The sequence below is a fragment of the Asterias amurensis genome, chromosome 6, assembly GCF_032118995.1.
Source record: "Asterias amurensis chromosome 6, ASM3211899v1".
In the NCBI taxonomy this organism is placed as follows: domain Eukaryota; kingdom Metazoa; phylum Echinodermata; class Asteroidea; order Forcipulatida; family Asteriidae; genus Asterias; species Asterias amurensis.
This window is the reverse complement of record NC_092653.1, coordinates 25820159-25836659: the sequence shown is the minus strand read 5'-3', so window position 1 is coordinate 25836659 and position 16501 is coordinate 25820159. Positions and strand designations below refer to the sequence as shown.

The 16501-nt window shown below is 37.9% G+C and overlaps 1 long non-coding RNA gene and 1 pseudogene across 1 annotated transcript; one reads left to right on the top strand and one right to left on the bottom strand.

Annotated features, from left to right (window-relative positions):
- The first annotated feature begins 6 nt into the window (after positions 1-6).
- On the top strand, positions 7-7399 carry LOC139938542 (uncharacterized). Its single transcript, XR_011786167.1, has 4 exons — positions 7-97; positions 3755-3932; positions 4702-4860; positions 5715-7399. It is a non-coding gene; the product is annotated as an uncharacterized lncRNA (long non-coding RNA).
- Positions 7400-10424: 3025 nt separating this feature from the next.
- LOC139938734 (uncharacterized) lies at positions 10425-11209 on the bottom strand (annotated as a pseudogene).
- Positions 11210-16501: the final 5292 nt, after the last annotated feature.

Here is a 16501-nt window from a genome sequence, read left to right as displayed (position 1 = left end):
TACCAAAGGAAATCAAGAGTAGTGACGAGGTCTTAGACTGGAGCTTAATACCGGCAAGCTGAGATCGTTGGGGGTGTGATAAAGGACCAAGTCAAAGGTGAGATTCTTGAAATGTCTTAAAGGCACTATGGACCTTATTGGTAATTACTCAAAATAATTGTTAGCATAAAAACTGACTTGGTAACGAGCAATGGAGAGCTGTTGATAGTGTCAAACATTGTGAGAAACAGCTCCCTCTGACGTAACCTAGTTTTTGAGAACTATATTACTTCACTCAAATATTAAAATACTTCAGGCCTTCGGGACTCGATGATTAAGACTTCAGGACTGAAGCCTTTTATTATGCATCTGAAAGCAAACAAATTTGTGCAACATGATTTGTTTTCTCTCTATTATCCTCTTGCAACTTCGATGAAAATTAGGTCAAAATGTTCACATATTATTTGTAATTTAATGCATATGTTGGGATGCACCAAGTGAGAATACTGGTCTTTGCCAGTTGCCAACGGTTCCAGTGCCTTTAAGACCAAGTCACTGCTCTTTTGTTTAATTGATGTTAAATTTGCACTGAGGATAAAGAATATGAACTTTGGTTTTACGACAAATTACACAATGAATATTTAAAACAGTGAATATATACAACAGTGAATCATTAATTTAGGTTAATTGTCAAAAGTTACTCAGTCTTATTTACCACAAGGGTGATCGATCTATTTGACACACCAGTATAATGTGTCGACAATTTGAATTTTCAGGTGGAATCGATTGTCTTTAGAGCTGCTTTATCAGCACACAAAATAGCTAAGCACAGCAAAATTGTGCTTACCAGAATACAGTATACTAGCCAAAATACCATATTTACCTGGTATCCTGCTCGAGGCCTGATTGCATTGCTTAAAAATTATCTGCGTATGGCAAAATAAGTGGGATTGTCAAAGAAGGTAGTTGAGACATGGAACTTTGGTTGATACAGTAATCTGTGAAGCAAACTTTTTTGGGGTATAAGCTTCCATTTGTGCTTAAAGTCATTGGACACTTGGTGATTACTCCAAAAAAAAATTGCATAAAAACTGATTGGTAACGAGCAATGGAGAGCTGTTGATAGTATAAAACATTGTGAGAAATGGCTCCCTCTGAAGTTGAGAAAGAAGTAATTTCTCACTATGCAAATATGAACTGAATTGGAGACCACAACAGAGGTCTCAAATTCAAGGCATCTGAAGCACACAACTTGTGCGACAAGGGCTGTTTTTCTTTCATTATTTTCTCGCAACTTTGACTACGAATTGAATTTAAATTTTCACAGGTTTTCTAAATTTTACGCACATGTTGAGATACACCAAGTGAGAAGACAGGTCTTTGGCAATAACCAAACATGTCCAGTGTCTTTAAGCAGCTCTTTCAAAATTGGGCCCTAAAACCTTGTTTTTGTTAATGTTATTTGATTTGTTACATTGAGTTGTCACGCCTCAGATGATTGATACGTTTGTCTAGTAAATGGGGACCTTGCACACAGCAGGTTGGATCCTGTCACATGGTAGATCGTTGAAACTAAACTCCCAAAGCTGTGCGCAATTTTCATTACCATCTTCATTATCAGGCTGATTACCAGACCAATTTATGTAAGGGATCTCGGTCTCTCCATCCATGCACTTCCAGGGATCTTCAATGAATCAATAAAAATGTAACAATAAGTTTGGGTACTTTTTGTACTGCAAAACACATTGTCCACAGATTTACATTAAACCTCAATTAAACTCGCACTGTTTGAAGATAATGATAGTAGAAAGCATACCGCTAAAATAGTACTTGCCGAGGTGATGGTTTTTGAGAAATGAGTAAAACAATGTCACAAAAATACACTTTACATGCTAAAATAATGTTCGTCATTAGAGACAAAACTTTTTGTTGTTACTTGTATTACTCATTTCTCAAAAACTACAGCACCTCAGCAAGTAATATTTTAAGGGAAGCCTTCCATCATTATTTTCAAACTGTATGAGTTTACTACAAAAACTGGACATCGTGTTTTGTGTTCTTCATAAAGTACCCAGACCCTTTATACCACAAGGGAAACTGACTGGGAAATTTTAAAAAGATTTAGGGGTTGAACAAAGAAGAAATTACTAGAGTGGGACTCGAACCAACAACCTCCGGATAAACGTGCTGGCGCTCTACCAACTGCTTTCTAGCCTTGTGTTAGCGGTTTCCAACATAAATATTGAAAAAATAAACTGAGACCGCCAATATAGGGCTAGTTAGCTCAGTTGGTAGAGCGCCGGCACGTCAATTCGGAGGTCGTTGGTTCGAATCCCACTCTATACACGCCTAGCTATACACCGTGTTTATAAATCAATTCAAATCTCACCTGATGTAGAATTTCTCATACAATTGATCCAGGGATGGTTTTTTGAGATGCTCCACAAAAAGAACTGTTCCTCTGTTGAGTTTGGCGCCGCCATGCTTCCCCCAAACTGAACACACTTCTGCCGTGCTGTAGACCATTGTAGGGCTTCAGTGACTTTGTAACAGTGCATTTTGTAGTGACTCCAATAAATAGGACACACTCTTTTGGATATGCATCTGCCACTAGCTTTATCATACAATTGAAGTGACATGAATATAAGTAACAGAGTAACCATCAAACTTAGTGGGTTCATTTTGATATTGATACTTTCAAGCTAGTCCGGCTTATGGTTAAATAACGCACAATTCCTGGCTTATAACAAGCATCTATTATCAAATAATATTTTGATGAAGTTTTTATTAATAACCATCAAAACAGGAAATGGGACTAAGAATTTGCATTATGGGGGTGGTTAAAGTTTTGCCCTAAGAAAGATTCATGTATTGTGCTCTGAATATTTAAAATTTGACATATTTCTGATTGTTTTTTGTTTAAAATTGGTAAGACTTGACATATTATGGTTCAACTTTTTAAAGGGAGCAATACAGCATTACTATTGTAATGATTAAAGTAAACTATAACCCATATAGTTTTGGAATGAAGTCTGCCCATTTTTAATATAGAGTGGCACGTTTTACCTCTTAGCTGCAGTTTCCAATATCAGGCCGGAAGTCCAACCTATCTGCTCCAGCTTTGTATTGATTTTTACTTCATCTGTGATGAAAGCCGAAATTAAATTTGTGTTTGGCCACCATCTATTGAAGGTTAAATGTATGGTTACTATGGCAATACCATATGATGAATCATATTAAGATAAGTCTTGTGCTGTGAATTCAAGCCAATAATTCTGGAGAGAAAGGTCAGAGGGCAATTTCAGTAGAAAATATGGCTCAACAATGTTCTGCTAAGCAAAATAATGAGAAGGATACCAGTCAGTGTTCATTTGACATGGTATTTTGGTTTGTAAACTTATTCTGCTTAGGATCCTTTTACTATGATTTACTACTTTTTGTGCTTAAGCTGCACTATTAAATTGGGCCATGGTTTAATTAATTATGTAATTACTAAAAAATAATTGTTGGCATAAAAACTAACTTGATAATGAGTAATGGAGCTAGCTGTTGATAGTGTAAAACATTGTGAGAAACGACTCCCTCTGAAGTAACGTGGTTTTTGAGAAAGAGGTAATTTCTCATTAGAATATTTGAATTAAATTGACATTGTTTAACCTTTGTCATGAAGCTTACTGATTTGGAAGTTAGAATCGGCTTTTTGAAGGTAAATACACAGTCAAAAAACTTGTGTTTGAAAACAATTAGACAGCAGCAGTTTTTGTTTTATCCATAGTTTGCTGGAGTCCACAGATGTTTGCCAGATGGTCTACAAAGTCAACACAACATGGGATTGTCATTATAAGTTTGACCTCTTGCTTGGGTGGTGTAGACAGAGTCAAGCGCCCTCCTGTGTACTGTTCTCCAAACTGAAGATAGAGACATGGAGTCAGGCGATGTTCGAGAGATTACATGTACGTTGATTAAAATAAGTAAAAAAAAGGGTAGCGACGAGGTCTTAAACGGTCGTTTAAAACCGGCAGCGTCGTGGCCTTTATCGCACGGTGTGCAAGGTTTTAAACTGCCGTTTAAGACAAGTCACTACTCTTATTTTCCCATTCATAAATGCCCTTTTGTTAAAAGGTGAAACAGTCACACAGTTTGAAACAATCTGCCGCTTGTTTCCTTTTCAATTTGGCGTACTTTGCAATTTTTCAAAATATTTTGTGTGCGTCAGGTGGTGTGTATACGCAGTGTGCATTGCATTCCGCGTAAGTTAAGTTGGCGTACATGAGCTTGCACGCCCAACATGCGATGCCAGCCAGTTGCAAACAGCTACAGCCGGTCATTATCAACCGTTTAAACACCCCCACGTGTTGCGCTCTCCACCAATAGAATTAGCGAAACTGTCTGGGGTGTTTATAAATGGTAATTCATAGTTTGTCAGTGCTCGCAGTAGATGGCTATGAGACATCTGTGCCCCCTTCAATCCATACAGACAAGTTTAATTTGTGAAAAGGCTCTGACGACTCTGGAAAGCATGTGGGCTGGTATCCTGGGACCTTCAGGTGGTAGCCCTGTTTTTAAACAAACCTAGTTATCAGGAAAAATAGCCTACATTTGAAACTGAAATATATTAAAAGGTGTACTTAATTATAAGATTGTGAGTCAATTTGCATTAAAAGCATACTCTGCATAATATATAAAACGTCCTAATGCAAGAATACTTTTTTTACTTTACAGATGACCAAACTGCAAGGTGGCACAACAACTGCATCTCCTAAGGACCCATGTCATCCATGAAGCAGCACCTAAATCAACAGTGTCAGTTTGTCAGCAAGGCGTGAATGAACAAACCCAGGGAGAGTCAAGCTCCACTGAATGGAAGGCTGATGTTTATAGGTGAGGTACAAAACCAACTTTCTTTACAACATTTTTTTTTTAAGAGTTCAGTTCTATTTATAAAGATACAAAATGTATACCTAGTACTTTAAGCTTTTCAATTTCAAATAAATGGTTTGATTTTGTTGGCAAAATGTTTCACTATAATCTGGAAAACACAGCAATAGTGCAACTGAATAATTGGTTATCAATACCACAACTTTCTCTCACCTAACACAGACAGGTTTCTAGCTGTTTTTTGTAAAAATACAGCAAACTTAAATACCAAGAAATATAACAGCTTTGAAGGCACTGGACACTTTTGGTAAATCTAAAAAAAAGTTGAAAGCACAACAGCGTACTTGGTAACGAGCAATGGAGAGAGTACTGGTCATTGACAATTACCAAAGGTGTCCAGTGCCATTAAGCTAAAACAATAACTAACCTTTACTAAAGAAAAAACAGTATTTATTCAAAACATTGAAGAAAAAGAACTAATAATATAGGACTTTAGTTGAACTCATAAAACTTCTTCTGTGCTACAGCATGTGCTGCGTAACACTCCTCGATCACCCCCACGAGTGTTGTCTTATTTGTAGTCAGCTTCATCTGGAGGAAGTCTCCCTCACCTTGCATTCATCCAAGCCTAGAAATTCTTTAGTTGCTCCTGAGTGGGAGGTTCCAGTTTTTAGCCTGCATTTGATTGAACTGCTGGACTTACCCCTTAGGGGGGTCTATACATACCATTCCTTTTTATTCAGAGAATTCATTACAACCCTTTACATTTAATGTTTATTACTCTACTACATTGTAATTATAGCATTTTCGTAACTTACCTCAATTTTTAAATCCATATTTTTTTGTCAAACTTTCAGAAGGCAACCTGACATACAGATATGGCTTCCAGCACACAATCGTCAGTATCATCTTGACAGCTGAATATTGCAAAGAAGAGACCCACCATAATGTAACGGCTAGGACTCTTTAATGAACAGTGGATTTCTATTCACATTCGTGGACAGTTACATCCTATGGACCTTATAAAAACTAATTGAGTTACAGATTATCAATGCAAGGATCCTTGGAGACAAGATGTTCATCACAAGAACTGTGTATCATTCAACGCAAGGACTTTTCTGAGATGATATATATACGAACAAGAACTGTTCAAGACACTGTTAATCAGCACAATGACTTTACAAGACAAACTTTCCTTTCCAAGACAATGATCTTCAATCAAGAGCTGTCCGAGATAAAGTTCATCAACGCAAAAACTGAAGAAAACTTTCTGAAGAAAATTGTTATCAACACAAGAACGATCAAAGTCATCAAGACAAGAAGTTTCAAAGAACAATCAACACAAGCCTTGGAGACAAGATTATCAGCAAAGAACCGCCAAGACATTCATGAACTAATTTTTATGAAAAGTTAAAACTTTTCAAGTAGTAGTTGTGCTGGGCCCAATTTCATGGCTCTACTTACCACCAAATTCTGCACTTACGATCATGATTCGCCACTTACATACAAGCGCCAAATTTCTGCGCTAGCCTTGTAAGCGTAGAATGCCTAGTACAAACGTGCAGAAGCAAAAATTTGCCGCTTACTTGTGAAATACACTTGCTGTAAGCACAGAATTCCCTGATTCTGCGCTTATGGTAAGCAGAGCCATGAAGTTGGGCCCAGATTGTAATGATAAATTGTCAAAACTAAAGAGTCTGGCTACAGGGGTTATTTAAATGAAGACATTTTGCATTGGATATTTATTTATGTTTGGGTTGATAACTGTCTATTGAATACAAACTTCCTATACATGTGATATAAATGATAAAAGTGTTAGCACCATATGAATTGTGTCAGTATGCTGAGGATACTGACTGAGGGTTATGTGCTGGTAACCTCTACCCTCAAATGTTTCTTATAAGCCCTATAAGATCTTTCCTATCATGTCAAGTTATTAGCCACATGCTGAGGATGATGGCTGAGGGTGACTGTGCTAGTAACCTCTCCCCTCTTGTATTTATTATATTCAGACCTTGTTTAAGTAAATTGGTGGTTCTGCAACTTCCACAATTAATGATTTGTTGTAAGATGCTAGAGTTCGATGCCTTTGCTTTCATTGTTATAATGTAGGATCAGTGGTTGTGTTCAACACGCGGAACTCGCTACTTAGTACCATCTTATTATATCATGGAGCCTCGCCAATTCCTCGCGATTCATGTGCCAAGTTACTGTATAGGAGCAACAATGTTTCTCGCAATTCAGTGCCACCTTATTACATCATTGAGCCTCGCCAATTGCTCGCTATTCAGTGCCAAGTAACTATATAGAAGCAACAATGTACCTCTCTATTCAGTGCCATCTTATTACATCATGGAGCCTCGCCAATTCCTCGCTATTCAGTGCCAAGTAACTAGATAGGAGCAACAATGTACCTCGCTATTCAGTGCCATCTTATTACATCATGGAGCCTCGCCAATTCCTCTCGCTATTCAGTGCCAAGTAACTATATAGAAGCAACAATGTACCTCTCTATTCAGTGCCATCTTATTACATCATGGAGCCTCGCCAATTCCTCGCTATTCAGTGCCAAGTAACTAGATAGGAGCAACAGTGTTCCTTGCTATTCAGTGCCATCTTATTACATCATGGAGCCTCGCCAATTCCTCGCTATTCAGTGCCAAGTAACTAGATAGGAGCAACAGTGTTCCTTGCTATTCAGTGCCATCTTATTACATCATGGAGCCTCGCCAATTCCTCGCTATTCAGTGCCAAGTAACTAGATAGGAGCAACAGTGTTCCTTGCTATTCAGTGCCATCTTATTACATCATGGAGCCTCGCCAATTCCTCGCTATTCAGTGCCAAGTAACTAGATAGGAGCAACAATGTACCTCTCTATTCAGTGCCATCTTATTACATCATGGAGCCTCGCCAATTCCTCGCTATTCAGTGCCAAGTAACTATATAGAAGCAACAATGTACCTCTCTATTCAGTGCCATCTTATTACATCATGGAGCCTCGCCAATTCCTCGCTATTCAGTGCCAAGTAACTAGATAGGAGCAACAGTGTTCCTTGCTATTCAGTGCCATCTTATTACATCATGGAGCCTCGCCAATTCCTCGCTATTCAGTGCCAAGTAACTAGATAGGAGCAACAGTGTTCCTTGCTATTCAGTGCCATCTTATTACATCATGGAGCCTCGCCAATTCCTCGCTATTCAGTGCCAAGTAACTAGATAGGAGCAACAATGTACCTCTCTATTCAGTGCCATCTTATTACATCATGGAGCCTCGCCAATTCCTCGCTATTCAGTGCCAAGTAACTATATAGAAGCAACAATGTACCTCTCTATTCAGTGCCATCTTATTACATCATGGAGCCTCGCCAATTCCTCGCTATTCAGTGCCAAGTAACTAGATAGGAGCAACAATGTACCTCTCTATTCAGTGCCATCTTATTACATCATGGAGCCTCGCCAATTCCTCGCTATTCAGTGCCAAGTAACTATATAGAAGCAACAATGTACCTCTCTATTCAGTGCCATCTTATTACATCATGGAGCCTCGCCAATTCCTCGCTATTCAGTGCCAAGTAACTAGATAGGAGCAACAATGTACCTCGCTATTCAGTGCCATCTTATTACATCATGGAGCCTCGTCAATTCCTCGCTATTCAGTGCCAAGTAACTAGATAGGAGCAACAATGTACCTCTATATTCAGCGCCACATCTTTGAGCAACACATGTACCTCGCTATTCTGTGTCATTTTACAACATCAGGAGCAACACAAAATACCTTTCTAGTCAGTGCCATCTTACTACATCATGGAGCATCCAACACCAGTGAGTTGAGCAAGATATAGTCATCAGCTTACGCCATCTCGGGAACCTCAGATGATCGCCGTCCAGGCATTCCGCATCCAGCGACTTCAGCTTAGTGATTTCTCGTCGTGTTGCGCCGGGTAGAGGACCACCGGGTGCCTTGCTTTTCAGTGCCATCTTACTACATCGTGGAGCAACACCAGTGAGTTAAGGGAGAGGTTGTCTTCAGCCGACGCCATCTCGAAAACCTCTGATGGTCGCCTTCCATGCATCCCGCTCCAGGCATCAGCATCCTCAGCGCAGTGGTTTCTCGTTGTGTTGCATCGACTGGGTAGAGGCCCACCGAGTGCCATCACTTTTCAGTGCCATCTTTCATGGAGCAACATAAATACCTCTCTAGTTGGTGCAATCTTACTACATCGGAGCAATACAAAAACCTCGCTAATCAGTGCCATCTCACCAAGCATCATCTTGACTCACAGCGGGATTCTCAGGAAAAACCTTTTATTGGGTGATTTGTAGGTAACCTAGCTCTCCGTTCCTACAGCATTGTAGACCAAAGATCCTAGCTATCGAGTTCTTTTGGAAGGATTGTCGTGAGTGATTTGACCAAGTCTGTGGAGATTTCCTTTTTGAATGGTATGATGAAGGCCAGGTTAAACGATTATAGCACTTGGTGTGCATCGCCTTCAAAATCACAACTGTTCATTTGATATAAGGCCTACTAGTTATAAAAGCTCATGGGTAAATCATGTCATGGCATGTATGGTAATGAATCTCTTTTAAAAGAGTTGTTGCTCTGAATAGAGCTGGTTTGTTCTAAACATTGAGACTAGTGTCACCTAGTCATTGTCGATGGATAGGCCTGAAATAAATGTCTTGCTTGTGGACGACCAGAGCCAAGGGTGAAGTGCTGGTAACCTCTCCCCTTCTATCGGAACATTTCTATGTTGGAATACCCTTTTAATTTATTGATCTCAGGAAATCTACCCAGTTGACTGTTGTCAGGGAGATTTTATCTACTGCAACCTACCATTAAACTTTGACAATGATTTTAAACAGGGTGACGTGCTGGTAACCTCTCCCCTATAACACCTGCAAAGTTCACTGAGCATCAACGAATGCATCAAATAGCCTACCCTTTACAAAGGTATACATTCATAAACAAAGCTTAGATGTTTAAAGGGTTATTGTTAAATGGACAATGTTAGCGTGTGTCTACTTTGAGATTTAAGCTGCACAGGCTTTACACGCAGCTGTGTTTTTTTGTGGTTTTTTTTGCTAATATTAAAAAAAAAAATATTACTTTGTATTTGTTATATTATAAGAGATGGTAAATGCTGGTTCTACTAAGAGTTACTTTGCTGCAACTATTCTACACAAGTGTATAATACAGAAACAAGGTTGCTGCTAATGCGTGTGACTCGTTATCGAGCAGAAATGTTATCATGTGTTAAACAAAAAGAGTCACACCCCCGTCAATCTCCATACTTTCCTAAGCAGGCGATCATTCCTATCTATATCTTATTTCATCTCCTATCTTTTATCTCACACAAGCCCGTCAAACAATAAGTTAATACCCTACAGATTACTGAGGTTGCTTGCTGGCTCACTGGCTGGCTAGCTGGCTGGCTTGCTTGCGTGCAGGCTGGCTGGATGGCTGGCTGGCTTGCTGGTTAGCTTGCTTGCGTGCAGGCTGGCTGGTAGGCTGGCTGGCTTGCTTGCCTGCAGGCAGGCTGGCTGGTAAGCTTGCTGGCTGGCTGGCTGGCTTGCAAAAACCAACAACAGACAGGTCTCCCACAAACACATCTCCCATCAATCTTCATACTTTCCTCATTAGACGACCAATCCTATCTTTATTTTTTTCAAACTGTCATAACTCCATACCCTACAGATCACTGTAAGTAGAATGTAACAAGGTTGCTGGCTGGTTGGCTGGCTGGCTTGCTTGCGTTCAGGCTGGCTGGCTGACTGGCTGGCTGGCTGCCTGACCTGCTTGCGAGCAGGCTGTGTGGCTGGCTGGCTGGCTGGCTGGCTTGAAGGCTGGCTGGCTGGCTGGCTGGCTGGCTGGCTGGCTGGCTGGCTGGCTGGCTGGCTGGCTGGCCTGCTTGCGTGCAGGCTGGCTGGCTGGCTGGCTGGCTTGCAAAAACCAACAACAGACAGGTCTCCCACAAACACATCCCCCATCAATCTTTATACTTTCCTCATTATACGATCAATCCTATCTTTATTTTTTTCAAACTGTTCCCACCCCAGCCCGTCATAACTCCATACCCTACAGATCACTGTAAATAGAATGTAACAAGGTTGCTGGCTGGCTGACTGGTAGGCTGGCTGGCTGGCTGGCTGCCTGACCTGCTTGCGTGCAGGCTGGGTGGCTGGCTGGCTTGTAAGCTGGCTGGCTGGCTGGCTTGAAGGCTGGCTGGCTGGCTGGCTGGCCTGCTTGCGTGCAGGCTGGCTGGCTGGCTGGCTGGCTTGCAAAAACCAACAACAGACAGGTCTCCCACAAACACATCCCCCATCAATCTTCTTACTTTCCTCGCCAGACAATCAATCCTATCACTCTTCTTTCAGAGCGGTCCCACCCCAGCTCTCCTTCCTCCATGCTGCAGCCTACTTGCGTATTTGCATCTTGATATCGGAACAGGGTGAAGTGCTGGTTAACTCTCCCCTAATAAACATTTTAGTCTAAAAGTAGCCTCTTGTTTTGAACTGAATGCGTGGTTATATGAACAAAACTATAAATAAAGTTGAGGTGTTTATTGGGTTTTTATTACTGATAAGGTTATAAAATCAAATAAATATTCTTATGGAAAGAAATGGGATTCAAGGATACATGTATGCATTTGTGTGTTATTTCATATTTTGAAAAATCTTCAATTTATTTGTATATTATACACACAAGAGTCGACCAATTTTTAGGAGTAAACGTTTTTTACTGCAATTATTCTTTACATGTGTTAAATATAAATTTAATAAATAAAATCGATAAAGTACAGAAAAATAGTTGCTGCTAATGCGAGTGATTCGAGCGGACGTGAAGTTATCGTGCGGAAATGTTATCTTGTATTGAAGAAACTCAAATATTATAATAACTATTGGTCTTGTATGAGAGGATACTCTCTGGTGTGCAGGTCGTCACCTGTGAGACTTTGTTCATAAAATACAGTAGGCTACTGGTCATTCTTTAAATATTTATGTTTATAAGGGGCTTAGTTTACAGAAAATCTCTTCAAATAAAAATATTTATTTTGCACCCATTTTATTTTGGTTTAATTAAATGTAAAATTTTGAACAGGAAAAATGCATCTTTTACTTATAAAGTGTTTATGATTTGATACGAACTGACTAACCCCATATTAAAGTTAGTAAATTACCAAGTCCCATTACCTCAAAATCATGAACCCCTAATCACTTACTAATATAATCAAATATCTTGGTATTTTTGTAAGATTTACTGATGGTTTCTAGCACTAAAATAACAGTTTAATTAAACCGAAAACATACATGTAATTAATGACAATAAATGTTTTTTTGTTACATTATGCCACTAAAGGTAATGTTTCATGTACTAACATTCTCTAATTAAATTAGAATTTGAAGAATGAAAAAAATTTAATGTTTTACAATAAAATCAAGTTGTCTTTAAATTGGTTCACCAATGCTAATTAGTTTAGGCCTACATTGTTTGTAATATTATTAAACCTTATTCTACATAAAAGGCATGGGGATGAAAACCAAAATAATTTGAAGTTACATTAGCATGAAATATATAAGGTTTGGTTAGAGTCAATGTAAATATTTATTGTAATACCAAAATAACAGTTTAACTAAAAGAAAAAAAGTAATTAATGACATACATACTTATCAAAATAAAGAATAATAAACAATTATATGTTAGATTATGCCATTAAAGGCAATGTTTGACGTACTAATGTTCTCTATAAAATCAAGTTGTCTTTTAAGTTGACACCCCAATGCTAATCATTTGAGGTTTACATTGTTTATAGTTTAGTTATTAAACAAACTTTATTAGGCACGGGGGGGGGGGGGGGGGGGGGGGGTATCGAAGAATAACAAATTAAAGGTATATACATGTATATTATATGATAAATGTTCCAATGTATTAACATAATCACATCTTTAACAAACCCTTATTATAATCCTTTAAATAGATGCATGGGGTGAAAACAGCAAATTGTACCCCGGGGGGGGGGGGGGGCTGTAAATAGTAACAATTTAAAGGTATTAAACTGCATATTCGTGTATACAAATAAATGTTCCCATATATTAACACATTTGCTTCTTTAACAAGCCTTATTATAATCATTTAAATAGATGCACTCTGTGAAAACATTTTGGACATGGGGGGGGGCGGGTAATCATAACAAATTAAAGGTATTAAAATTGAATATTATGTTTAACAATAAATGCTAAATGTATTAAAATTGAATATATTTCTAACAGTAAATGCTAATTACATTCAAGTATTTACATCTTGAACAAGCCTCATTTAAGTAACTGCGTGCGGTAAAAACAAACAATTGTGCAGGGGGGGGTATCATAACAAATTAAATGTATTAAAATTGCATATGTATTACAATAAATGTGAAATTATATTCAAGTATTTACATCTTGAACAAGCCTCATTAAAGTAACTGCATGCGTCGAAAACAAGCAATTATGCACATGTATCACAATAAATGTTTACAAATATTGGAATATTTGCCTCTTGAACAAGCCTGGCTTGAACAAATGCATGGTGTGAAAACAGAAAATGAAAAGTAATATTAACATGAAATATAAATCATATGGTTAGAGTCAATGTAAATATTTGTTTAATTAAAAATCAATATTCAGAACAAATTAAATGTACTTCAGGTGGGGTCAGGGTAAATTAAAACATGATAAATTTACAAATAAGGTCAAATTTAAATGACGCATATAGTTACATGTTTTCTAATATGAGTTACCGTACATTTTACTCACCGTTACCGAAGAAATTTAATATTAATTATCAAATAATTTAACCAACATTAACCAATGTAAATTAACATGCAAAATAACTAACACATAATGTTACATGCTTAACATGACTTTTCTATGACTGACATGGTTTATATTATTGTTAGTTACTTAACAAACCTTATTATACACAGAATGTAACAATAATTGTTATTGTAACTAACATCAACATGAAATACAGTTAGAGTGAATGTAAATATTTGTTTAATTAATCATTATTCAGAATTAATTAAATGTACTTGAGGTGGGGGTGGTTTGAGGTTAATGAAATACTATATGTAAATTTTCCTAAATAAATTAAATGAAAATTGCCACACTGTTGTGTTCGTAACTCGCTAAATTATCAGTAAAGGACAAGGAAATATAAGTTCTATTCACGTGATAAAAACAGAGCTCTCGATAATGAGATCTCGCGTACAAAACCTTGACCTCATTAGTATGACCTCGCACAAATTTTGCACGAATACGTGATAAAAAGCAGCCATGCCTTGAATGTACAGTTAAATACTGATGCGGGATAAAAACATCTAGATTATTATTTCTATTGCAATGAATAGAAAGAAATGTGTGTTTTTAATGATTATGTTTTAATAGACTCTTAAATGTATAGTTGGTGGTCGATAAATAAGTTACACTAAACTATCTTTGAAAAATACTGACATTATTAAAATATCTATGTGTTTTTGTTTGCGTTTGTATCATGTTTATATTAAATCAGGGTGTATGATAGCACCTCTATAGTTATACACAGAAACTTTAATGTTGACATTGCTATAAAATATTCACAAGTACACGTTATTACTACTGTAGTTGGATGATTTGGTAACTTATTCCAAGAGTTTACATTTTACAGTATTCTTTATAACTTAAACTTGCGCATACATTAAAATTTAAGCTAAATTTTAGAAAATTACTCTCTTTAGTTAGTTATTTAAAGGTTTTGGACAAGTAACTTCAAGTTGTAAAATCAAACTAGTAATGTGCTTGTTTAAAGAGCATGTATTATCCTTTTAAAATATTTTACTTGGTTACCTTTTAAAAATTATTTCACTTGTATAAATTATCAGTTGTTTTAACACCAGGTTAAAGGGACACACTAAATTTTAGAAAATGACAGTCTTTAGTTGGTTATTTAAAGGCTTTGACAAGAAGTTTCAAGTTGTAAAATCAAATTAGTAATGAGGTTGTTTAAAGAGCGTATAATTATGCATATCCTTTTAAATGATTTACTTTTGTTTCATAAAAACAATTATTTGACTTGTTTAATTTAATTAACTTGTATAAATGTTTAACTTGTATAAAGTATATCACATGTATAATTTATTTAACTTGTATTAATTATATCAGTTGTATAAATTATTTCACTTGTATAAATTATCAGTTAAAGGTTTTTGGTTGATTAAGTGCTACGAATAAAGTACTTTTTAAATACCACAGAAAATACTTTGCCATTTCTTTTTTTCTTTATGACTCGAGCAAAGGTCATAGGTCTCATCTCATTTAAATTTTTCATTTTTTATTTGGCCCATCCATTCTAAGGTTTAAATATTAGTTCCGAGCGATTTTTTTCAAGAGCCGCCGTAGCGCAGCGGGCTAGCTCACAGCCCCCAGAATCCTGGGGCTGTGAGCCGGGTGGGTTCAAATCCTCTCCAGGACCCTTTTACCATTAAAATAAAGATTTTTTTTAAATTCTAGTAAAAATGTGTAGGGCTTGAACTGGGGACCTTCCGCTCCGTAGTCTCTGGCCTTCACCGCTGTGCTACGAGCTGTTATGAAAATCTAACGGTTTTTGGAGTGATGAATTTACCGCATTTGGACTTAGAAAATTTTTCACAAATTTCTCACCAAAAGTTTTGCCTGGCTCGAGCCTTGGATTTCTAGCTGATCTGAGAGTTGACCAAGGGCCTTGCTGGCTCAGATTTCTCGGGGCTGAGGGGATGGAGGGCTAAAAGGCAGTCAATAGAGCTGGGCTGCTGATGGGACTGGAGTTCTTTAAGGCAGTCACTAGAGGTGGCCTTCTGAGGGGCTGGAGGGTTGGATGGCAGTCACTGACTGATCTGAGGGTTAGGGTTGGGGTCTTGGAGGACTGGATGGCTGGCAGTGGTGTTGGGCTTGGAGAGTTGGGGTTAGGGTCAGGGCTGGATGCCTGACAGTGGGGTTGGGTTGCTGAGGGGCTGGATTGTTGGTAATGGACTAGGGTCTGGGATGTTGCTGAAATAAACTGGAATTTTATGGTTAATTAAAATGTATTAATGGTCTTAGGGTTGACCATGGGCCTTGGAGCTCTGGGTTGATGGGTTGGAGTGTTATATGGCAGTCACTGGGGTTGGGTCTGCATGGCTAGTAGTGGGGTTGGGCTGGGAGAGTCTGTTAGGGTTAGGGTACGGGCTGGATGGCTGGCAATAGCGTTGGGCTTAGAGAGTTGGGGTTAGGGTCAGGGCTGGATGCCTGGCAGTGGGGTTGGGCTGCAGAGGGGCTGAATTGATGGTACTGGGATAGGGTCTGGGATGTTGCTGTAATAAACTGGAATTTCGTGATTAATTAGTTTTTAAGTGTGTTACTTAATTTATTTGTGGTTTTACTAGATTCTGATTTAAAGGTACAATGTTTTAATTATTGCGTGTCTGACTTGAGATTTAGTTTTTAAAGGTGTTATTTTATTAAATGACGATTTGACTAGATTTTGTGTTTAAAGGTGTGGTTCTTTATTTATTGACGGTTCGACTAGATTTTGTGTTTAAAGGTGTGGTTCTTTATTTATTGAAGGTTTGACTAGATTTTGTGTTTAAAGGTGTGGTTCTTTATTTATTGACTAGA